The sequence below is a fragment of the Lissotriton vulgaris genome, chromosome 11 (assembly GCF_964263255.1).
Source record: "Lissotriton vulgaris chromosome 11, aLisVul1.2, whole genome shotgun sequence".
In the NCBI taxonomy this organism is placed as follows: domain Eukaryota; kingdom Metazoa; phylum Chordata; class Amphibia; order Caudata; family Salamandridae; genus Lissotriton; species Lissotriton vulgaris.
Window position 1 is genome coordinate 120,064,925 of NC_141699.1, and position 25,436 is coordinate 120,090,360.

The 25,436-nt window shown below is 51.6% G+C and overlaps 1 non-coding gene across 1 annotated transcript; it reads left to right on the plus strand.

Annotated features, from left to right (window-relative positions):
- The first annotated feature begins 1,030 nt into the window (after positions 1-1,030).
- LOC147679110 (U4 spliceosomal RNA) lies at positions 1,031-1,170 on the plus strand. Its single transcript, XR_015301621.1, has one exon. It is a non-coding gene; the product is annotated as a U4 spliceosomal RNA (small nuclear RNA).
- The last annotated feature ends 24,266 nt before the right edge of the window (positions 1,171-25,436 follow it).

Consider the following 25,436-nt stretch of genomic DNA (forward strand, 5'->3'; position numbering starts at 1 on the left):
CACTCTTTATTTCAATATGTTCTCCCCGAGGTTGTACGGGCTCACTTGCTATGCTCGCTTGCCGCCATGCGGCCGGCAATAATTCGCCGGCTTACCACTTACAAATGTCATCAGCCGCCACTGCAGGTAGTGTGGTTTCGAGTGGGCAGTCTGATGCTGCTCTTGCCGGGTTTTGGCAATGACATCCCCCGCTTCATCTTTCGTCACCGCGGCTAAACTCAATTCAGCCAATCAGTGCAGCTGGTTTGGGTGAGGGCGGCAAGCACTGCAAAGCGAACAATAAAGATGGGTTGAAACAGGCCTAAAGGGAGGTGTGGGACTGCAAGCTACTCAGAGGGCGACAGCGAGCTGCCAGTACCTCGTGATCGACTGATTGGAAATCCCTGATTTCACGTATCTCAACTGAGCACGCATTCCAGAAAAAAACAAATGTGCAATCTAAACCACTGTTCTTTCTCTTGGGTGATTTATTAACCGTTTATTATACCGTTTAAATATAATTAATCCCTTGAATTTTAGATCTGGAGGAGTACTGTTTCGAAAACAATTAAACCAACATTGTACCTCATAAATCTAAGACTGAAATGCTGCAACTTCAACAATACAGCTCCGAGAAGCGACACACCTGCAGTGAGGGCTATATGAAAAAATCGCACTATTTTAAGATCGTTAAATTATTTCTACGCCTCCTTCGGTATACAGTTACAGACGTGACGATGCTGCCGCTTCCATTTCTACAATGCACCGTCGGCTGCACCAAGCCCCAACAGCAAACACCGGCACTGGTTGAGTTCTCGGTCAGACAAGCTACTTAGCATGCAATTTCCCAGAGTCCTCTGCGTGTCTCAGGGAAACGTTTAGGAAGAGAGCACTGATCAAAATGGGAGATATAACGCTACCCGTTCTAATATTTTAACTGACGTAAGTCACGAGTACTACACTGATCCCGTGAAACGGTTAAATAGTTTTCTTGCTCTCTTTAACTTGAGGTAATACGATGAGGGGGCCTTTAATTATCAGTGACTTAGTTAGCTTTGCGCAGTGGCAGTATCGTAGCCAATGAGGTCTAACCGAGGCGCGATTATTGCTTATTGAAAACTTTACCCAATACCCCGCTGTGGCGATTTGAAATATAGTCGCCATTGCAATTTTTGACAGTCTCTAAGGAGACTGAACATTCATGTGAACAAAAAGATTGTGTTAATTGTTCAGTTCGGTTATGAGCAGAAGCCCAACGTTGGCCATTCTTAATAAATGTTTTCTAGTCGGGTGTAGTACTGGGTTTCTCCGAAGACGTGGCGTTCTGAATCTCCCGCTTAATTGTGTTCATACCGCCCAAAATGTTGTATTCTGGAAGGGATTTGATATCAAGGGGAAAACGAGGAGCGGATTCGTTCGTATTTGGAATAGAAAAACATCTGCCAAAGAAGTTGATTTTGACTTTTAACGTCATATAATGTGTATTTCCAAAGCGCACGATTGACCTGAATTACACATGTTGCCCAGTTCAACGACAGGGCGTAGCTTCCTTTGGCGCAGCAGGTACAGTGGCACCGGGGCCCAGAGGCCCGAGGAGGGGCCTGGTTATTGTTGTATTTTACATTTCGAACATCAACAAGCGGGACTATTTCCTTTCCAGTCCAGATGGGGTGATTAGTGTGGTGGGATAAGTGTGAGAAAACCTTGACATTAGGAAAAGTTTGTGGAGGAATTTGGGGCTCCTACCCTTTGGAAGCCCAGGACAATCCACAAACTCATCAGGACCAGGGACACCACAGGACCAGTGAGCGACCTGGCAACGGCAACGCGTGTGTGGGGAAATGTATCCTTCCCCAATTACAACCAACAGACACAGAGACATTGCATGGATGGCCATGAAGTGGGCTCTGCCAGCAGAGGCGTCACTAGGGTTGGTGTCACCCAGTGCGGGTAAAGGTGTCACCTCCTAACGATTTACCCCATGGGCTTGCTAAATAACCAACTAGGGGGCATATTATCAAGGGGGTTTATCTCCGCTTTTTTGGCTTTAAAAGCCAAGAAAGCGTAGATAAAATTATCTCCCTATTACCTAGCTGCCGCTAACACCAGTTAGCGACAGCTAGTAGGAGATAGCGACCATCTTGGGCCCCACTTTGCATGTCAGTGATATTTATCACTAATGAGATGCAAAGTGGGCGTGTCAAGATGTTAGAGACTGAAAACAGTCGCTAACATCGCTATCTCCTATTACCAACTTTTGGAGATATTCGGGCTAAGCGGGAATATCTCCAAAAGCTAACACCTGCCCTGAGCAGTTCTTAGCCATGTTATCCAATGGGAGGTGGATAACATGGCTAAGAGCATTAGCTCGCTAATGCATGAATATCGCTGACTTTTCAGCGATATTCATACTTTGCGGCGATTTTTACCGCATTTGCGTTAAACCTTGATAATACCAAGGTTTATTTGCGGTAAAAATCGCCGCAGCGCTGCAGTAAATTTTTGTCTCTAACCAAGCAATAGCGATAATTATCGCTATTGCTTGGTAATATGCCCCAAGAGCTCTTTATTTCAGATCCCCTTCATGCAAAATAAATGGCGGGAAAGACAGGCAGAGGGGTGTGTACAGGTACATGTGTGAGGGAAAGGGAGGAGTAGCGAAATTATTTAAAGTCACTGCCTAACATTCCTACATTATTGCCGACACCGGAGCAGGGGCGGCTGGTGACATTTGAAAGTGGTGCGGCGTAAATACTGCACTTTGGCGAGCGAGCACGGCCCAACCACCTCTGGGGGTTCTCCGACGAGAAGATTTTGGAAAAAGAGCGGGCAAATGGTGCATTCTCAAGCACATTTGAGAAAGAGGTGGCTTGGCTAATACATCTCTGGGAGTAGCCAGACAAGTCTCTTTGCACTTGCACAGATACATCTCTCTCCCTGCATTCACATAGGCACAGTCACCCTGCACTCATAGACCCATTACTCACCCTTCCCTGACACATCACTAAGCCAGCATTCACTCATCCACATCACTCACTCTGGACTCACACAGGCACACTGCTCACCCTGCACTCATAAAGACATCACTCACCCAGGACTCACACAGACATCACTCACCCTGGACTCACACAGGCACACTGCTCACCCTGCACTCACACAGACATCACTCACCCTGGACTCACACAGACATCACTCACCCTGGACTCACACAGGCACACCCTGCACTCACACAGACATCATTAACTCTGGACTCACACAGGCACACTGCTCACCCTGCACTCACACAGACATCAACTCACTCTGGACTCACACAGGCACACTGCTCACCCTGCACTCTCACAGACATCAACTCACTCTGGACTCACACAGGCACACTGCTCACCCTGCACTCTCACAGAGATCACTCACCCTGGACTCACACAGACATCACTCACCCTGGACTCACACAGGCACACCCTGCACTCACACAGACATCACTCACTCTGGACTCACACAGGCACACTGCTCACCCTGCATTCTCACAGACATCACTCACCCTTCACTGCACTGCACTGAATAGGTTTCATTTGTTACAGCCTCTCTAGGCCTGACATTGCCTGGTGACAGACTACAGTCGATAGCACCACGTCTGCTGGGGCCTCTGAGCAGCTGAGGGTGCTCAGCACAGACCCGAGAATGCAAGCAACCTCCCCACAGACACTGGTGTTATTGTAGGCTGTATGGCCGGGATGCCTGTCACCCCCTCCCAACACAATCCCTAAGGATGGGAGGACGGACGCAGTTCTGAACTTTTGGAAGGCGGGAGGGAGTTACCCTCCCGGCCGTATTTATTAAAATATGAAACAAAATTAAAACATTAAAATAACAGTTTCATATCATGTACAATTTTCATTTATTACATTTCGATGAAGACACGTTCTTTGGCTAACCTTAACAAATCTCTAGTACAAAGGTTTTCCTAGCCGAGTCTAACATCCTGCAAATGCATACTTTCTAAATTAAAATTGTACATCCTAGCATTACGGGCCAACGGCAAGGTCGCAACCGGTGTCAGATCCCTACTACCAGAACTCTCCCCCTCACGGTGTGAGGGCGGGCGCGCAGAGGACTGTACCTCTGTGCCAACTCCAATTTCCCTTGTCTTTGTGGGGGCCCCCTATTTTAACTCGACGCCATCTTAACGGTCGTCCGAGGACTCGTGTGAGGTGTCTGTAAGAAGGTAGCGTGGACCCCCCTCCCACCCCACACTGTCTATCACATCCGCCGTCGCGGATATCCGGGCCCCGGGAAATTCGTAGGAGGGGCATCTAGCTGCCTCCTCCCCTGGAAGGGGCCTATGACCGTCTTCCCTTAGGCGACCCATACTTAGTGGGTGCCGCCTCCCCGTGTGAGGGGCCAATGGCCGCCTCCCCCCGGGCGCTCCCATCCATAGTGGGTGGCGCCCCCCCTCTAGGGACCTTGAAATTACCGCTCACCGATCATGACCTTACCGCCCGACCAAAAAATAAATACGACGTTTGTTTACCTACTAAGGAAGAAAATTAACTGTACATTGCAATATTTAACTATATTACTATACATTCATCACATCATTAAACTAGACCGTTATCATCCGCTAAACCAAGGAAGAAGATGTTATCAAGCAAATCACTTTATTGCAGTACCAACATTGACATTTTATTAACCACTAAACCAAGAGAAAAAAGATGTTATCAAAGCAAATCACTTTCTTGCAGTACTAACGTTGCCATAAGGGGCTGGTGGGTGGGTCAAAATTGCTCCTTGTTCCGTCGAGGGCTCACGTGCAACGATTGGGTGCAGCTTCCAAGCACAGGAACAAGAGGATGCTTCTTCGGATTCCTGCTCTCTTTATTCCTCTTCGGGAGGGCGTGTACCCTCCTCCGGTATGCCTACGGGGCGTGGCCAACGGTGTAGGTGTCTAGGACAACCCCTCTTGGGCGGGAAAAGGCACGCCCCGGCTACGCCGCTTCGGGCATACCAGCCGTGACACGCCCCCCGCCCAAAATGGTTTCCCGGGGGGATCCGGGCCCCCTACCATACGTTCGGGGGGACCGAGTGGTCGCCCCTTTCCATATGGCCGGGATGCCTGTCACCCCCTCCCAACACAATCCCTAAGGATGGGAAGACGGACGCAGTTCTGAACTTTTGGAAGGCGGGAGGGAGTTACCCTCCCGGCCGTATTTATTAAAATATGAAACAAAATTAAAACATTAAAATAACAGTTTCATATTGTTGGAAATGGGGGTTGCCCAAGTCTCAAAGGGGGTAGCATGGCATCAAGCGGGCAGGCCAAACTTCGAGGACATGTGAAGCATTCACGCAGTACCCACAGTCAACACACCAGGCACACTACAAAAGAGGCAGGACACCAATTTGAGTTGGAAAATTAAGCAGTTTAGTATCTCCAACCTGCAAGGCAAAAATGCATTAACAGTGTCATCATAACACGGCGCCAACTGGCACCAGAGCCAAGTATTTCAAAGGGGGATTATTTACAGGGGATAAAAAGGGTTGAGACCAAAGTCCATGCTGTAATAAAAGTGGTTGGTTAAATGAACATTAGACCTGGGGCCAATCTGGCGGGGCCAACTCAGGCTCTCATCCTCGGGGGGTTGCTGTAATTTCAAAATCCCGCATTAACATACATACATTGCAGGCGTAATACGCCAATCCCCACCCCTGTAAGGGAATATCAACAGGTTATCACAGTATGCAACAAACAGGAACACCTGGAATAAATCCGCGAGGCTTGCTCATTAACATGGGGCATGAACAGGGGCCTGGAATAACTCGTCAGGCCAGCTTAGGCACACCTGCACTAAAGGGGCACGAAAGCACACCAACACCCATCATGTATAAATCTCCAGTATACCTGGACCTTATAAACCTTAGTGTAGGCATAACATTAGCATATTCTCTTTAGCAGGGTAAACAGCCTACAACTCAAACTAGGCACGGAAGCGCACCACACCTTGACAGGTAACATGAAGACGCTGCGTTACCCTAGGCAACCAGTATCCTAATTAGGATTAAACATGGCAATTAACCCTTGCAGGACCCAGGGAGAACCAAGCCACTAACAACCAGGCTAAATTACCCAGCCCTTCACTCTGCAGGGCCTAACACCTAGCTAGGGGTTAACTTGTCCCTGTACCAATCCCGGGGGGGGGCCTCAGTAATGTCCCGGCCCAGTCTAGAGGCTTAAAAAGGGGATCAATAGGGCCAATGAAACTCAGTACAGTTTCCAGGGGCTAGCACAAGTCCTGTGGCGAGCACCGACCCTGTGCCCCGACCTCCACACAGGTAAATCCAAGCCCCACTCACCAGGCTCTCCTCGATGGCTCCTGCGGGGCTCAATAGGTCCTGAGGGGCGTCCTCTGCAGGGGGGGGGGGGGGGTCACCAGGCACCGACAATGTGCCTCGAGTCGCAGGACTCCTTTCCAGAGGAGGGGGCAGGCACCGGCAATGTGCCTCGAGGCCTCTCCTCTCTGCGGCAACACTCGGGCTCCTCCTCCTCTCGGGGGCTTGGGGGGCCACTATATTCAATGCCGGCCCCTCTTCCGAGGGGGGGGCGATCAGGGGGAGGCCTGCGCAGCTCTGGCGCTCTTCTCGTGCCTCCCTGCTGTCCTTCCTCACTCGCTCTGGTGTTGTGGGGCTCACTTCTCCTCCACGTCACCCGGGTCCCGCTCCCAGGGGTCCGGGGCTCCACTTGTCAACAGGGCTGGTCGTCGCAAAGGGGCGGGCACCAACAGCGTGCCTCGGTGCCCCTTCCTCACTCTCAGCGGCCTCTGCGGGCTCTGACCGGCACTTCCCTTGCTTCACCCGGGCCCCTCCTACCTCATGGGGACCCGGGGCTCCAAGTTTGGCTGTAGGGCTCGCTTCCCAACGGGAGCCCTGCAGATGTCGGGCAGCTCTCTAGGGGCCTCCGTACCCTGAGGCCCCTCCTCACCGGCTCTCCTCACTGTGACCTCGATGGTTTCACCCGGGTTCCCTCTTCTTCACAGGAACCCGAGGCTTTGCGGCGGCTTCCGCGGGCTTTAGAGGCCTCTTCCTGCTGCCCGGCGGGGCAGCCAATCCGTTCGCGGCCCTTCAGGCGTGCGGCCGCGAGGGCCAATGGCTACGCGTCAAGGGCGGGGCGCGACCAATGACGTGGTCGGGCGCCCCCGTCACGTGGGCAGGTCGAGGCTGGCTTCTCGGGCCTGGCGCGGCCCAACTACACTTTGGCGGCCCTCTCCTCACTCCGGGGGCCGTCGGCGCTATTCCCACAGCGGGGGTCTCCTCACTGGCTAGCGCGAAGCGGCGCTAGCACTCCCCAGGCTGCGGCGGTGATTTCGGCATTAACAAGGGGTAGGCTCCCTTTTAATTAATCAATTATATGGCGGTCAGCGCGCTGAGCCGAGGGTAGGCTCCTCAGCGCTATTCCTCCACAGTTTCCTCAGCGCCCGGGCTGCGACGGTGATCTCCAGCGGCGATAAGGGGTAGGCTCCCTTTTAATTAATTATTAATCAGGTAGCCAGCGCGCCACAACGAGAGTAGGCTCCTCCAGCGCTATTTCTCCTCACAGTCTTCTCAGCACTATGGCGCTATTCACAGCGCACTGCTTGTTAAGCAGTCCAGGGGCAGGTTGACTGAGGCAGGTGAGTGAGGCACAGTTCCTCGGGGGCACAATCCTCCCCGGGCAGCTCCTCCCAGTCCAGCGCTTCCACAGGGGCCACAACTTCCCAAGGGGGGCGGACAGTCCCAGTACAGAAGTTTCTCAGGGGCATACTCCTCACCTCCTGGGCGCTTCTTCACACAGCGCTGGCGTGGTACCCGGTCAAATAGCGTCAGTGACCTGGATAGGGGCCCTCCCTTGTCAGGGGCCCATGGGGACAGTAGAGGGGGGGTTTATAGGGGTGCAGGGCCCAGCTCACAGGCCCATGTGGCGGTAGCACCTCACAGCAGGTCCCCCTCCCTTCCTTGTCCCAGCGCTGACTGACTCTCTGGTGACACTTCCCCCTATTTATACCCTCCTCCCAGGCAGTGCCAGGACCTTCTAGAATGTTGGCACATCTAGCCTAAACTGGTTCTAGGGGAGGGGGTGAGCACCCTGGGTGCCAGGCTTTCCCTCCAAAAGCTAGGGGTAGCTGGGTAATATTAACTAGACCGCTGACCTATGTCAGTCCAGTGGCAAAACCCATGGCCATGGCATCCATTTTAAAAACAATACATTTCAGTCAGGTGCAGTTTTTAAATGGGGGTTTTTACAAGTGCTCACATTATGTCAGGTAATTACATTTTTCAAAAGGGGTCTCACACCACTCATGGCCTATACAGGTTTAATCCCATGGGGGAGACAATCCAGATAAGGGGGTCAAAAGCGAAAAATTTTGGGGGAAAAAGGCCAAGTCCAACACGACTCCCCCCCAGCCAAAAGCCAGGGTAGACACATCAATGCCTTGATGGGCTTCCCTGCTTGGGGCGGAAAAAGGTGGACGCAGGCCTGCAACTACAGGAGCACCTGCAGTCTCTCCTCCACTCTGGAACCCAATGGTTCTCTTTCGCAACCCTCCCTTCACCAACAGAACCACCCCACTGGTGTTCCCTAGTGGGATGTCTCTCCTTCCTAGAGTGGGAGGCTCTAGCCTCAGGCTTGTGATACTCTGGAACCACTCTCTTCTCTCCAAATTTCCACTGGTCCACCCACCTGGGGTCTACACCCTCAGAATGGCCAGCCCTTAGGGGCGAGGCTCCCCTCCCCCTACTTCTCCTCCTTGGGTTCCTCCATCTCCTACGCCTGGGGACACCCTCACACAACTCTCTCCCCAACCTGGAATCGAAACCCACAGGCTGACCTGGTGACAGGGGCGAGTCCTCCCTCTCCCTGCACCCCCTCCCAGAATTCTGCACCCTCCTACCCGGAGAAGTACCCCTGGGAGTCACTTCCGGGGGGACTCTGATTACAGATGTCCCTCCCACCAGGGCAGGCAACTCCTGTCCCTGGCCACCCAACCCGGGATCTGCGCCCTGTGGCTGAGCTGGTGACAGAGAAGAGACCTTCCTCCCTCTGCACCCCCTCCCAGAGTTCCGCACCCTCCCACTGGAAGTGGTACCCCTGGGAGTCAACTTGGTAGGGACCTGCTTTACAGGAACCCCACCCTCCAGGCCAGGCAACTCCTGAACCTGGAACCCCAGTCCAAGATCTAGACCCTGTGACTGGTCAGACCCCCGAACCACCGAAGCTCTGATTAATGATGCTCCGGGTTCTCCTGACATAAGGGGATCCCTCCCTCTGGATGACACATCGGGGCAGCCTAGCCTCCCAAGCTGGGGTTCTCTTAAAGAACACTCCAGGCCTGGTGGCCGCAGCTGGGGTACCTTGGGACACCTCCCCGTCTCACTCCCTTCAGGATCACTCCCCTCAGCCTTCCCAGACGCTCTGGCACTTACCCAGAGGTCTGCCTCCCGTGCAAGTTCCCTGGGGTCTGAGAACCCGCACTGCAACAGATGGTGACGCAGTCTTGGGAAACAACTCCTCAGCATGTGCTCCCGAATAACGGCATGGCACAGCCCGTCCCAATCCTCCACTGCTCTCCTCACCACCCAATCCTCCAGTACAGTCCAACACTCCTCCTCGAACTCTCCCCAGGACTGATGGGACAGCTTTCCCCTGCCCCTCAACACTAACCCGTCCTCCTCTTCCGGGGAATCAGGCACAGTCTCCTGGGCTTCGGGAGTGGGACTCCATGCACTGGACCTACACTCGCTGCCACCACTGGATCCCACCCTCCTTGGTGAATCCAGACTCCTGAAACCACTCTCAGGGGACAACCTACCCACCTGAGCTGATCTCTCTCTGGCGAAGGCCCTCTCCGCCTCCGCCATCCTCTCCAGCGCTAGGACTTTTTCAGTCTCTAGTCGCTGCTCTTCTACCCTCAGCTGCGCTAAGCCCTCGGCATGCCTGAGCTTTGCCAGCGCCAGCTGATACTCCCTCTCTTCTCTCCTATCTACCCATTCTTCTGGGGACAGGGAAAGGGATGGGGCAGTGCCCCCGGGACTGGACCCAGTGCGAGACTCCCTATCTTCGGTGTCCTCCACAGCTACTGGCGTCTCCGCCCTCTCAAACTCTTCCTCCTCCTCATCAGAGTAACTACCGCCCAGGGTTCTGGATGGGGAGCCCTCTCTCTGGTCTCTAACCCACTGACCCTTTAAAACCTCGGGGGGGTAGTCAGACAAGTCCCCATCAATCTCTAAGGGCTCTCCCCTCTTGAGGGCCTCATAGAGAAACAGGTTCCTCCTAATGTTCCCTACTGGGGGTATCCCTCTCTCCAGGAGGAAGTCTATCACCTCCTGTTCGGTGTACTCCATCAGTTCCACTTCCTGGTAGATCAACCCCATCGTGGCGAGATACACCCGGGACACACCCTCCCAGTGGAACAAGGGGACAATTCAGAACACTCTTCAGGAGGAAGCAATAAAAAACACAATAATCCCCACAACAAGGCTCAGATTACATCCAAAGCTCTATTTGCAGTGTAACCCGTGGCCGCTGTGGTACTGCGCAACACAAGTCCTATCCCACCGCTGCCACCAAATGTTGGAAATGGGGGTTGCCCAAGTCTCAAAGGGGGTAGCATGGCATCAAGCGGGCAGGCCAAACTTCGAGGACATGTGAAGCATTCACGCAGTACCCACAGTCAACACACCAGGCACACTACAAAAGAGGCAGGACACCAATTTGAGTTGGAAAATTAAGCAGTTTAGTATCTCCAACCTGCAAGGCAAAAATGCATTAACAGTGTCATCATAACACGGCGCCAACTGGCACCAGAGCCAAGTATTTCAAAGGGGGATTATTTACAGGGGATAAAAAGGGTTGAGACCAAAGTCCATGCTGTAATAAAAGTGGTTGGTTAAATGAACATTAGACCTGGGGCCAATCTGGCGGGGCCAACTCAGGCTCTCATCCTCGGGGGGTTGCTGTAATTTCAAAATCCCGCATTAACATACATACATTGCAGGCGTAATACGCCAATCCCCACCCCTGTAAGGGAATATCAACAGGTTATCACAGTATGCAACAAACAGGAACACCTGGAATAAATCCGCGAGGCTTGCTCATTAACATGGGGCATGAACAGGGGCCTGGAATAACTCGTCAGGCCAGCTTAGGCACACCTGCACTAAAGGGGCACGAAAGCACACCAACACCCATCATGTATAAATCTCCAGTATACCTGGACCTTATAAACCTTAGTGTAGGCATAACATTAGCATATTCTCTTTAGCAGGGTAAACAGCCTACAACTCAAACTAGGCACGGAAGCGCACCACACCTTGACAGGTAACATGAAGACGCTGCGTTACCCTAGGCAACCAGTATCCTAATTAGGATTAAACATGGCAATTAACCCTTGCAGGACCCAGGGAGAACCAAGCCACTAACAACCAGGCTAAATTACCCAGCCCTTCACTCTGCAGGGCCTAACACCTAGCTAGGGGTTAACTTGTCCCTGTACCAATCCCGGGGGGGGGGGCCTCAGTAATGTCCCGGCCCAGTCTAGAGGCTTAAAACGGGGATCAATAGGGCCAATGAAACTCAGTACAGTTTCCAGGGGCTAGCACAAGTCCTGTGGCGAGCACCGACCCTGTGCCCCGACCTCCACACAGGTAAATCCAAGCCCCACTCACCAGGCTCTCCTCGATGGCTCCTGCGGGGCTCAATAGGTCCTGCGGGGCGTCCTCTGCAGGGGGGGGGGGTCACCAGGCACCGACAATGTGCCTCGAGTCGCAGGACTCCTTTCCAGAGGAGGGGGCAGGCACCGGCAATGTGCCTCGAGGCCTCTCCTCTCTGCGGCAACACTCGGGCTCCTCCTCCTCTCGGGGGCCTGGGGGGCCACTATATTCAATGCCGGCCCCTCTTCTGAGGGGGGGGCGATCAGGGGGAGGCCTGCGCAGCTCTGGCGCTCTTCTCGTGCCTCCCTGCTGTCCTTCCTCACTCGCTCTGGTGTTGTGGGGCTCACTTCTCCTCCACGTCACCCGGGTCCCGCTCCCAGGGGTCCGGGGCTCCACTTGTCCACAGGGCTGGTCGTCGCAAAGGGGCGGGCACCAACAGCGTGCCTCGGTGCCCCTTCCTCACTCTCAGCGGCCTCTGCGGGCTCTGACCGGCACTTCCCTTGCTTCACCCGGGCCCCTCCTACCTCATGGGGACCCGGGGCTCCAAGTTTGGCTGTAGGGCTCGCTTCCCAACGGGAGCCCTGCAGATGTCGAGCAGCTCTCTAGGGGCCGCCGTACCCTGAGGCCCCTCCTCACCGGCTCTCCTCACTGTGACCTCGATGGTTTCACCCGGGTTCCCTCTTCTTCACAGGAACCCGAGGCTTTGCGGCGGCTTCCGCGGGCTTTAGAGGCCTCTTCCTGCTGCCCGGCGGGGCAGCCAATCCGTTCGCGGCCCTTCAGGCGTGCGGCCGCGAGGGCCAATGGCTACGCGTCAAGGGCGGGGCGCGACCAATGACGTGGTCGGGCGCCCCCGTCACGTGGGCAGGTCGAGGCTGGCTTCTCGGGCCTGGCGCGGCCCAACTACACTTTGGCGGCCCTCTCCTCACTCCGGGGGCCGTCGGCGCTATTCCCACAGCGGGGGTCTCCTCACTGGCTAGCGCGAAGCGGCGCTAGCACTCCCCAGGCTGCGGCGGTGATTTCGGCATTAACAAGGGGTAGGCTCCCTTTTAATTAATCAATTATATGGCGGTCAGCGCGCTGAGCCGAGGGTAGGCTCCTCAGCGCTATTCCTCCACAGTTTCCTCAGCGCCCGGGCTGCGACGGTGATCTCCAGCGGCGATAAGGGGTAGGCTCCCTTTTAATTAATTATTAATCAGGTAGCCAGCGCGCCACAACGAGAGTAGGCTCCTCCAGCGCTATTTCTCCTCACAGTCTTCTCAGCACTATGGCGCTATTCACAGCGCACTGCTTGTTAAGCAGTCCAGGGGCAGGTTGACTGAGGCAGGTGAGTGAGGCACAGTTCCTCGGGGGCACAATCCTCCCCGGGCAGCTCCTCCCAGTCCAGCGCTTCCACAGGGGCCACAACTTCCCAAGGGGGGCGGACAGTCCCAGTACAGAAGTTCCTCAGGGGCATACTCCTCACCTCCTGGGCGCTTCTTCACACAGCGCTGGCGTGGTACCCGGTCAAATAGCGTCAGTGACCTGGATAGGGGCCCTCCCTTGTCAGGGGCCCATGGGGACAGTAGAGGGGGGGTTTATAGGGGTGCAGGGCCCAGCTCACAGGCCCATGTGGCGGTAGCACCTCACAGCAGGTCCCCCTCCCTTCCTTGTCCCAGCGCTGACTGACTCTCTGGTGACACTTCCCCCTATTTATACCCTCCTCCCAGGCAGTGCCAGGACCTTCTAGAATGTTGGCACATCTAGCCTAAACTGGTTCTAGGGGAGGGGGTGAGCACCCTGGGTGCCAGGCTTTCCCTCCAAAAGCTAGGGGTAGCTGGGTAATATTAACTAGACCGCTGACCTATGTCAGTCCAGTGGCAAAACCCATGGCCATGGCATCCATTTTAAAAACAATACATTTCAGTCAGGTGCAGTTTTAAAATGGGGGTTTTTACAAGTGCTCACATTATGTCAGGTAATTACATTTTTCAAAAGGGGTCTCACACCACTCATGGCCTATACAGGTTTAATCCCATGGGGGAGACAATCCAGATAAGGGGGTCAAAAGCGAAAAATTTTGGGGGAAAAAGGCCAAGTCCAACACATATCATGTACAATTTTCATTTATTACATTTCGATGAAGACACGTTCTTTGGCTAACCTTAACAAATCTCTAGTACAAAGGTTTTCCTAGCCGAGTCTAACATCCTGCAAATGCATACTTTCTAAATTAAAATTGTACATCCTAGCATTACGGGCCAACGGCAAGGTCGCAACCGGTGTCAGATCCCTACTACCAGAACTCTCCCCCTCACGGTGTGAGGGCGGGCGCGCAGAGGACTGTACCTCTGTGCCAACTCCAATTTCCGTTGTCTTTGCGGGGGCCCCCTATTTTAACTCGACGCCATCTTAACGGTCGTCCGAGGACTCGTGTGAGGTGTCTGTAAGAAGGTAGCGTGGACCCCCCTCCCACCCCACACTGTCTATCACATCCGCCGTCGCGGATATCCAGGCCCCGGGAAATTCGTAGGAGGGGCATCTAGCCGCCTCCTCCCCTGGAAGGGGCCTATGACCGTCTTCCCTTAGGCGACCCATACTTAGTGGGTGCCGCCTCCCCCCGGGCGCTCCCATCCATAGTGGGTGGCGCCCCCCGTCTAGGGACCTTGAAATTACTGCTCACCGATCATGACCTTACCGCCACAGGCCGGATAGTTGACCGGCTATCCGGCCCCCCCACAAACTCCTACTAAAGGTCATGCTTTTACAAACCCCTTAACCATGCTATGAAGTCTCCTATGAGTAAGACATCCCCCTCCCGGGACAAATGGACCCCATCATCGAGATACATGTGATCCCCCCGAATACATCCATGGGGGATACAGTGCAACTGCGCCGAGCGAAACAACCTACCAAGTTTGTTATTGACCTTTTTCACTGAATGGTTCAGTGCTGACACAGAGAGGCCCCCCCGCCACACCTTCCTGGGAATCATGTGGGACCATGCTATCGTGCACCCCGGGATCCTTCTCGCCAGCCAGCTACCAGTAGATAGAACTCGCTCGAGTAGTACTCGCCGACCGAGTGTCACCAAGTCATTGCCCCCCATGTGTACTATGATTACAGACGGCGGTGACCTCTGCCGCCCTAACAGTTCCTCGACAAAACATTGAAACTGGTCAATACAGAGCCCGCCCCATCCGTGGAAGGTCACCCTGTACCCGTATTCCTCAGCTGCGTGAGTCACGTCACCTGCTTTGAATACGTCCCCGGCCCGCCTCACGTATGAGTGGCCCACGACCCACACCACTCTTTCCTCAGCCGGTGATCTCTGACCGCTGGTCCCCAGGTGCCGGGTCGACTGCACAGTCCGCCCCGCATAGCATGCTCGCGAAACTGTAAACCAAACAGAAGACAAGAAGCGTGAGTGCATGACATTGACTTCACAACATGTGCAACCGCACATACCTTTTATAACAGTTCGAGGACCATCGTCCCAGTTGTTTCACCTTCTCAACACTCTGACCCCTGGCTGTAGCCTCTGTAGCAGCCCCTATCCTAAAGGAATGGGTCCCGAAATCGCCCGGGTCCAAGCCCGCCGCTGCGATTGCCATTGTTAGCACCCTCTGAAACTGAAACCTCGTCAGTGGGGTGGCGTCGATGTGCAGGCTTCCCCCCCATGCATCCGCCCTTCGCGCCAAATATTCCTCAACGCACTTCACCGTCACCGGGCACATGGGGGACCCTCGCATGCGCTGGACAACAATACTGTCTCCCATAGCACCCTGGTCGGTCTTGGACCTGGTTATTGTGACCACCATTGAATCACCCTTAATTAGAATGTGATCCCGACACAGACCTCCCTCCACATCATTCTTATTTCTTGCAACCAGCTCGCTCACCCGCATAGCCTCATGGAACGCTAATGCGAAAGCGGCCCGGAACAGCACTGCCTCGAACTGGGAGGAACATGTCGTGGGGAGTATCGACATCAGCAGGGACAACCTTTCTAACCCAATCGGGCGCCTCTCGTCTACTCTACGACCCTCAAGGCGTTGCCAACCACGAAGGGCCTTCTTTACCAAAAAGGACGATGTCGGGTCCTTGATGCCATGCGCCTGCGCCATGAATGAAATGGCGGCCCGGTGCCTATTGGCCGTTGCCGCTGATCGGCCTGCACTGTGCAGTGCTACTAGAAACTTCAGGACATACTCCTCCTGACCCCAATTGTCCCCTCCTGCCGGACCCAAAAATGCACAATAGGAACGAAACGCTCCTTCGTATGCCTTCCTTGTCCTGGGGGCTAAGCTTGCTGCCACGAGGTCTTGTAATCCGGGGCACCGAGTAGCCAGAGTGCTTCAGGAAATGGTGCCGCCGCTAGGTCCGCGGAAGGTAGATAACCCCTGAAAGCCTGCATGTGTGAACGAGAGAGTGCATCAGCCTCCTGGTTCAGTACACCTGGCACATGCTTCGCCCTGAATTGTACGTTCTCATGCAAAGTAGTACAATTTCCTTCAGTAATCTCAATATCCACTTGCAGCGTGCTGCCTGATTATTTATACATTCAACTACAGTCATATTATCGGACCAAAACACCACGGAGCGATCTCGGAACTCATCCGGCCATGCCTTCAGAGCCACAAAAATGGGGAACAACTCGAGAAACCCAATGTTACCTGTGAGACCGCTGGTGTGCCACCACGTCGGCCATGTTTGCGCCGACCATCGATTACCAAAGATGGCGCCAAATCCCACGCTCCCCGCCGAGTCGGTCCACAAACCCAGCTCGTCCGAGGACGCTGGCGGCTTGTTCCACACCACTCGACCGTTGAAATCCGCCAGAAATGCCAACCATATGCGCATGTCCTGGCGAACCTCTGCAGACAGTCTCGTGCGATGGTGTCCTTCCTTGAGACCAACCATGGCTTGTGCAATAGAGCGGGAAAAGGGGCGGGCCATTGGTATCACTCTTAGGGCAAAGTTAAGCTGGCCCACTGCTTGTTGTAACTGATGGAGAGTAACTTTCTCTTTGCTAATGCACAGTTCCAGGGAAGCCCTAAACTTCGCTACTTTCCCCACTGGCAAACGGAAACATCCCTCCACAGAATCGAGCTCAATTCCAAGAAACTCGAGTGAAGTAGATGGTCCAACCGTCTTACCTGGTGCCAATGGCACCCCGAACCCCTTCATGAGAGTGCAAAATTCCTGTAACGCCTGCGCACATTTTGTGTCGCCGGCTGCCCCCAAGAACAAAAAATCATCTAGGTAATGCATAACCTGGGTATGGCCAGTGGCTTTGGTGAACGCCCATTGCAGAAAACAACTGAATTTCTCAAAATAAGCACAAGAGATGGAGCAACCCATTGGCATACATCTATCCATGTAGTAATGTCCTTGGAACACAAAGCCTAACAGACGCTGATCCCGTGGGTGTACCGGGAGCAACCAGAACGCTGACTCGATATCTGACTTCGCCATCAGCGCTCCGGGCCCCAGGCGATTCAACATGGCGACGGCATCATCGAAGGATGCGTACCGTACCGAACAAACTCCCGGGTCAATCGCATCGTTCACCGAAAGACCCCTCGGAGCTGACAAGTTATGGATCAGCCTAAATTCCCCCGGGTCCTTCTTGGGAACTACTCCCAACGGGGAACAGATGAAATTAGTTACTGGCGGGTGCCTATATGGGCCAGCAACCCGGCCAAGGGCAACCTCCTTTGCAATCTTCCTCTCAACCACCGCTGGATTATGCTGAGCCGACAGTTGGTTTCTACAAAGTGGTTCCCCACGAAAATCCCCCGCCGGGATGTGGAAACCATATAAGAAGCCGTTGCTCAACACCCCAGCGGAGACATGATCAGGGTATTCGTTTAGCCAGGGGATCATTGCCATGATATCTACGGGGGTAGGAAGCGGTACACAATGGTCCCCCTCAGACCTGTTTGGCCCCTCCTCTACCCCCCGTATCACCATTCTTGGCTCTGCACGAACTCTCGGGGTGTGAAGAATTTCCGCAACCTGCACACACATGTCTGAACTTACATGTCCCTTGTGGCCTTGTGCAATTGCCCCTGTTAAAATTCCAACAGACCCCTTTCTTACCCCCATTCCCACCATTCCTTGGTTGGTGGTCGCCAGCGGGGCCCGCTCGAAAGGGCGCCGCAGGCTGATGGCGGGAATGCCCCGACCCATTCCCGCCAAGCGAGGACGACTTCGTCGCGCCCGGCAGGAGCTGCTTCTGCCAAGAGATCGAGTCGAGACAATCCCACGTCAGAGATGAATCGTACTCCTTGGCCTTACGAAACTTCATATCGTAACCCATCCACTCATCGCCCTCATACGTTTCATAAAAATCCATTATTCGTGCCTGATAGCAGGACAATTCGGGCAAAACCTCGGGCTTACATTCCCCAATAATTGCAGAAAACATCGCAAAGGCCTTGGCCCAATTTGAGATTGTCTCATCAACCCTGAATCCCGCCATTTTGGCTCGCCATACACTCGGGTGCCACAAATCCTTCTGTGTCTTAACATACTCCATCTCGCGATGGTCAGTCAGCAGGGAAAACATATTCACGTACTTATCAGCCCATATCAATTCTTTCGTGGCCAACGGTATATCCTGGACCACCTTCTCCCGTCTTTAGGGCAAAGACCCCTCCCTTGCCATTGGCAATGCCTGCTTACCCGGCTCCATTGCTGTTCCCGCTGTTTTTTTCGACACCAGCTGCCGGTCCTTCCGAGATCACCTGTGGGGGGACAAGAGGGAGATTCGCCTTTGCGGCATCTCGCGACTGCCGCAACTGCTGCATTAGTAACTTGGCCTCTTCGGCCGTGTCTCCTGGTGCCGTAGCACCCCCTGTCTTTCTGCCAAGCCATGCGGCCAACTGGGCGGCTAATTCGGGAGGCATGTCCTCCTCGCTGGCGGGCGGAACAACAACCGGAATCGGTTGACCCGCGTCTGGGATCGGTACCGGGGCCTCGACTGGAATGACCGGGCTTGCCGGGGGTAACTCGGGAACCGGGACCTCCTCCCCTGCCGTCCTATTCCTGACCCTTTTACCCCTCCCCGCGGGGACAACTCCCGGCAATGCCGGGCCTATAACCTTATTCGGTTTACCCGTATTGTTCATTGCTGCCATCTGCTTCTTCATACTCGCCATATCCTTTATCAGCATGCGAAGCATCTGATCAGTCCCAGACTTCTCTCCCGCCTTCTTGCCAGGCATTGTTAACGGATATTCGATCCCTGTTGCTCAACACGGTCCTGGACCCTTAGGCTCGAAGTCCTGAAAGAGAAACACAAAAATTACAAGTTCTCATAATTGCTCCTTGTTCCGTCGAGGGCTCACGTGCAACGATTGGGTGCAGCTTCCAAGCACAGGAACAAGAGGATGCTTCTTCGGATTCCTGCTCTCTTTATTCCTCTTCGGGAGGGCGTGTACCCTCCTCCGGTACGCCTACGGGGCGTGGCCAACGGTGTAGGTGTCTAGGACAACCCCTCTTGGGCGGGAAAAGGCGCGCCCCGGCTACGCCGCTTCGGGCATACCAGCCGTGACACGCCCCCCGCCCAAAATGGTTTCCCGGAGGGATCCGGGCCCCCTACCATACGTTCGGGGGGACCGAGTGGTCGCCCCTTTCCATTCGTCACTGCATGCGAAGACGTTCAGCAATTGCCCCCGGCCGTGTGTGCACTCCCAAGGACTGACATCATTCAACCAACGTCTGTTAGAGCCAAGACAAGAAAACCAAAACAAACAGACAGAATTACATTTTTAAAATTTAAAAGCGATCAGCTGAAATTAGATTTGCTTCAAGAAGATCAATATTCATCTATATAAATTGCCCAGGGCAACTCTCAAAACGACATGTAGTTTAAAAGACGTGTTTCTAAAAACTGCGCATATCACACCCCTTCCAACAATCTATGCTCCATCGGCGTATTCCTTAATAATTAAAAATGATAACCTACGTTGTAGTGTTGAACGATTAATATTTGTTCCGTGATGCTCCCACTTTCTCTCAGAGTTTATATTAAATTCTGATTAGCTTTCAAGGCTCACTGTCTTCTGTGGCCCTCAGACACAAATGAATGATTATTATACATGCACCGGAGACGCGTTAAACCAATCACAACGCACAATTACAACAAAATGATGCCCTCTATACTTCTGTGCCACTGCTTGCACACAGCTCTGCAACATGTTGCTCGCCTAATGTTGTGCAGTGGTTTAAATGCCTCCTGACTGGCACGCAGACAGCAGCAGGCACGTCAAAAGTGCTTACCCATGTTCTGGTGTAAACCAGGGCTTCTAATGGAATTCTCTGGAATTCTCAAGAGCCTATTGTCAAGCCCATTATCGCCGCTTTCGCTGCAGTTTCCTGCCGTTAAAGTGGCGATAATTTTAACGCCGTCCTTGTAAATATGCCCCCCGGTTCGCGTTACAGTTTTAAAAACTATTGCCGTAGCTCATCAGTTTGGGGAACTTGCTGGGCCTGTTTTCTTTTTTCATCCTTCCAAAGCTCATAGCATATTTCACTGCTTTGAGGAGTAAAAGGTCGCATATGAGCACCAGCTGACCATTCACTTTCTCTGATGTACTAGACAAGCCATTACGTTTTATTATGTTAGGTGCATTTGCATTGTTTTTCAACAGGCGACCCATGGAAATGCACAGATTACATTATTTATTCTGTTGATTGTAACAGTGTAAATAAAGCTTACAAATAAAGGTCAGGAGAGAGGTTGGGTGGGACCTCTTCATGGTCTATGTGTCTTATATGTGCATTTGAATGTCAGATTGAAGGCTATATTAAAATGGCAGATGTTTGGTAGTGTATGTTGTTTGCCCAGCTTTGAATGTATGAGGTTTGTAGACAGGAGCATTAAAACAGAGAGGAGAAGAGAAAGTAAGATATTTAGGAGGAGAGAAGATGAGAGTTACAGAAAGGTACGCACCAAGAGAAGTGCCAGTATCCACATTGCAGTTGGAGGCACAAGTGCTCGAAGTGGGCCACTCCAGCAGTGACTCCTAAGAACTATTTTGGGTACCGGCACTAATTTTGTTACAAATTAACAGTGGCAAGAACATGGTGCAATTAGCATCCACAGAAGTTGTTTTTAGAGAAACAGTGACCGTTTCACCAGTAAACATTTACTGAACACTTCAACATTGAAATGAAATAAAGTTTAAATTGCAGGCCAGAGCTGATGCTTCAATGACATTGGCTAATGTGGGATTATCATACTTGATTATACAAAAAAGGATAAAATGCAAAACGCACAACTTAGAAGGTTTCGAAAAAGAAGCGAAAAAACTGTAGGAAAAAAGCATAGAGTCCCGGACAGATAATCTAAGCCGATGGGAATCATTCACCAGCAGCCTTGGAACTGCCCAAACAAGCTCAAAAACGGCCCTTAAAAACTTGGAAAATCAAAACCAACCAAGTTCCAAAAAGAGATCTCGCAACAAGGAAGAGGAAGATAAGAAAATAAAACGGAACATCAATTTAAAGATTCATAAGGAAAACATCAACAAACTACTGAGGCAAGTACACCGAGAAGGCCCGAACAAAGAAGTCCAAAAGGAACTGCAAAAACAAAAATCCATCAAGAAGAAATTAATCTAGAACCTGAAAAGGGAGGCAGAGGATGACCTATGGGCAAAGCGGCTCCATGATGTAAAAGGAATTAACACCAGTGGAAGATTGTGGAAGACAGTGAATGACCTCCAGGATACCAGAAAACCCAGCATAAACTCACATATCACCGAAGAAGCCTGGTCTGAATTTTTATGGCTCCATTTCAATACAACAACAAATAACTCTGCCAAGAAGTCATCAGAACTCAACAGAAAAACCACAGACTGCATACAACAAACAGAGTCAACTTCAAAGTGCTTCTCAGAAAAACAAATCATAAGCAGGATAGCAAAAGGGAAGACAGAGGGGGCGCCAGGCCCCAATGGAATTCCTCCCATTTTGTACAAACGAAATCCGGAATATTGGGCAGCAGCCCTATTGCCACTATTCAAACAGATTTCCGAAACGGGAACGATTCCCGACTCATGGAAAGGCTCAATAATAGCTCCCATTCATAAGAAAGGCAGCAAAAATGAACCAAAAAATTATAGACTTGTTGCTTTAATTGACAATGAGGCCAAATACTATGCTGGCCTATTACTAGAGGAGCTGGGTAAATGAAAATGCAGTAATCCCCATAACCCAAACAGGCTTTCGGAAAAAACTAGGAACAATGACAAACATTCTGGCCCTAACTCTGCTAATTGAATCCGCCAAACTCGCCAGTTCACCCCTCTATATATGCTTCATTGACTTCACTTCCGCTTTCGACAACATCAACAGAAACTTACTATGGGAGAAGCTTGCCAACAGGAAAATGCCGACAACTTTACTATCACAACTGGTGCTATTACACACGGACACATGGGTACAAATCAAGCTAGGCTCAGGAGACTGCCTGTCAAGAAAAGTACAGACGACCAAGGGCCTCAAACAAGGGTGCGTTCTAGCCCCGACCCTCTTCAATATTTTTATGTCGGATCTTTCTCCAATGCTAGACGAATGCAATCCTCACGCCCCAAAACTAGGAGGACTTATAGTCTCAAACTTGATGTACGCCGATGACATTGTGCTCATTAGCCGGACACCGATAGGGCTACAACACCTAATCAACACAACATACACCCATGCAGCCACAAACAGCCTCAGCATAAACCTCTCCAAAACAAAAGCCATGAGAGTAAATGAGAAGCCGGCCACATCTAAATTTCTCTGGCAAATGGGAGGCCTAACAGTGGAAACCGTGGACGAGTACAAATACCTGGGTGTAATTGTTGACAGAAAAGGGACATTCCTCCCTCAGAAGGAAGCAATATCAAGGAGAGGTACCACAATATCAGCTGCACTGAGAAACCTTAAGAAGAAAGTATCTGGCAGCAGTTTCACTCCACTCCTACAAATAATCCAAGCAAAACTAACACCGGCTATCACCTTCGGAAGTGAATGCCTCCGAGGAAGGGACACACAGATACTGAACAAAACAACAGCCAGGGCAATGCGAATGTTATTTAATCTGCCCAAATACACTTCACAAGCACAGATAAGACTCAAATTTTGCCTGAGAAACCAAGTAACAGAAAGAATGGGGGTCTATGCCAAAAGTTGGACACAAAATATGAGGAGCCGATGCCTCATCCATGGATTATCATCTCTGGAACGAGCTATCAGGGAGAAACACGAGTGCTGCCGCAACTTATCTAAAGCACTCCATAGAAACTTTGGAGCTACAAGAAGCCTGGAAGAGCAACATCTCACATAATTTTTTCAAACAACTAGCAAATAAATCTGTAAGGACCATGTCTCTAATAGAGGACAAAGCTGCATTAACGAAAAGGGCACACGGCTGGATCGTCATCCAAAACTACACCAGCAGCTCATGCCAAAGCTACTTAGGAGCCGGTTTTACACGGTCTACAAAGGAGAAATTTATACAACTAAGGCTGGGCATCCTCCCATCTCAAATCCATCTTCCCCCGTGGAAACGGCCACAAATGCCATCAAGTTGCCGATTATGTGGGGACACAAAAGAGGACATCCTTCACTTAATATGCATCTGCAAAGGTCTGGACAAGGAGCGCCGACAACATCTAAAGCCAACCCTAAAGAAACTGGGAATAAGGACATGCCGGCAGGCAGTCAAAGCATGCTTTGATGGAAAAAACATCCAATTAGCAAGTCATCTGGTAAAATTCCTGGAAAAAGCTGGTAAGAAGCAGAATGACAGAAGGGAGAGCCCGGAAGACACTAACCTACACAACATTTAACTCTGACTACCGCCCCATCAAGCCGCTACCACAAACTCAAGCCACAATTACCACGGATGGATTACGAACCCCAAAAAATCTGTAAAGGCTGCAGGGAGTCTGCGAGCTTGCCTTTTATTCTTTTTTTCTCTTCCTGTTCACAAAATGACTTAGCTTTTAGATAATCGAAAGCCTAATCGCCTTCCAACATATATTATATTAAGTACGTTCTTAGAACATTTTAAAGTTTATTTACCTGAAATGTTTGATAGTCATATTTTACTAGACAAAAGTTTTATTTTAAGTTCACCTACATGTAAATATGCTGATTGCAATGGTTTTAATTAACTGAGCAATAAAGAATTCTTCTTCTCCTTCTTCTTCAATGACATTGGTGCCCCCCAGCGAGTGAGGCAATAGGCAATCATACAAGATCCCCTGTGTCTAAAAACAAGCCTGGTGGCTGGGAGTGTGTGCATATACAGTGGTCGCTGTATTAATGCTGCTCTGTTGTATGAATGTGGCAGTTGCCAAATGTTGCCTTTTCATTTGCCTGCGGTTGCTTTCGGCTTGTTCACAAGTTCAGTCGCTCAGCTCTACACCCCGCCCCATCCCCCGATCAATTGTAATTCTCCATTGAGTTTCTCAAGCAGGGCGGTGTATTGATTTTAAATGTCTCTTGTTGGCTGCAGAATTTTCTTATTTCTCCCATAACATTTTGGATTTAAAGCACTTTAGGGCATATTAGCAAGGTCCTGCGATAATTATCGCTCAGGGCTTTTAGCGCGAGGATAATTATCACAGGCTAAAGCTGGATTCTAATGCGGAGATAGCGTGCTATCAGCAACACTTATCTCCCAAGCGATAGGAATCCATGTGTTAGCTGGAAAACGCTGGATTCTATCGCAGAGATAGCGTGTGTTGGACCTCGATTACCCAAGCCGACATATGGTAGCTTGGCACAGTAGTGGTCTACAGCTAACTCAAGGCGTTGGCTAAGTACTTACAAGTCTCACTTACAGTAACTCAGTGATGAACCACTAAAATGAAGACACAACACCACTATTTGGAAAAATACCGTTACCTTTTATAAAAATAATATGTCTCTTTGGATTCAAATCATACAGGATACAACATCAATTTCTTTTAGGAGTAAACATTACACTTTTGCTTTGAGAAATTACTTTTCACTCTTCCTGCTGTGGAAAAAGGGCAATAAACCACATTCTTTTGTCAAAGATTCAGTGATGAATAAAGGTAACTCTTTGGATAATTAGGTGAATCTCCTTAGTTTCACACTATGCAGGGTTACTTTACATTAATGCACAAGGACACCAATACTTCACCAATAAAACCTGCCAATTCACTGGTTATTCTATCACATTCAGAGCTATGCTCTCTATCCCCTTATCTACTACATCACAGTATGGATTTCAAGGGAATTAAAATGGTCAAGGCACCTTGTTTGTTGTTGGAACTGTTAAGGTATCTTTTCACTGTTACTCCCTAGTGCCCAGCACTTTCTTTCCACACCCCCCCTCTCCTTACTGTCTTGGTGGCAGATACACCACAGTCCACAGGCCTTCAGATGGCACCTGCCTCTTGGGCTTCCCCGACCAGCTGCTTTCCTGTTGCTGGCGTGGGGGAAACCTTGCCGACTTCCTCAGCCCAAGCGCGCTTCCACCTGTCAGCGCTAGGCTAGGGGGCCTCGTTTTAGGCTCAGCGCGATGATTCACTGCTTCAGTGTGTCGCTAGGGGTTGGCTGGGCAGTCTTCTGCTCAAGCGCTGGCTCCTCCAGATAGCGCATGAGAGTGGGGGATTACCGCCGCTAACGCGGCGCTCAGGGAAATCTTCCGGCGCCACCTCAGGCAACCCGATGGTCGCGCTGAACTCCTGGGCATGCGCGTCGCTCCTCGACGGCTCCGCCTCTCGAGTCGCGCTGCTCCTCGGCGCCTGCGCGTTCCTCGCCGGACCTCG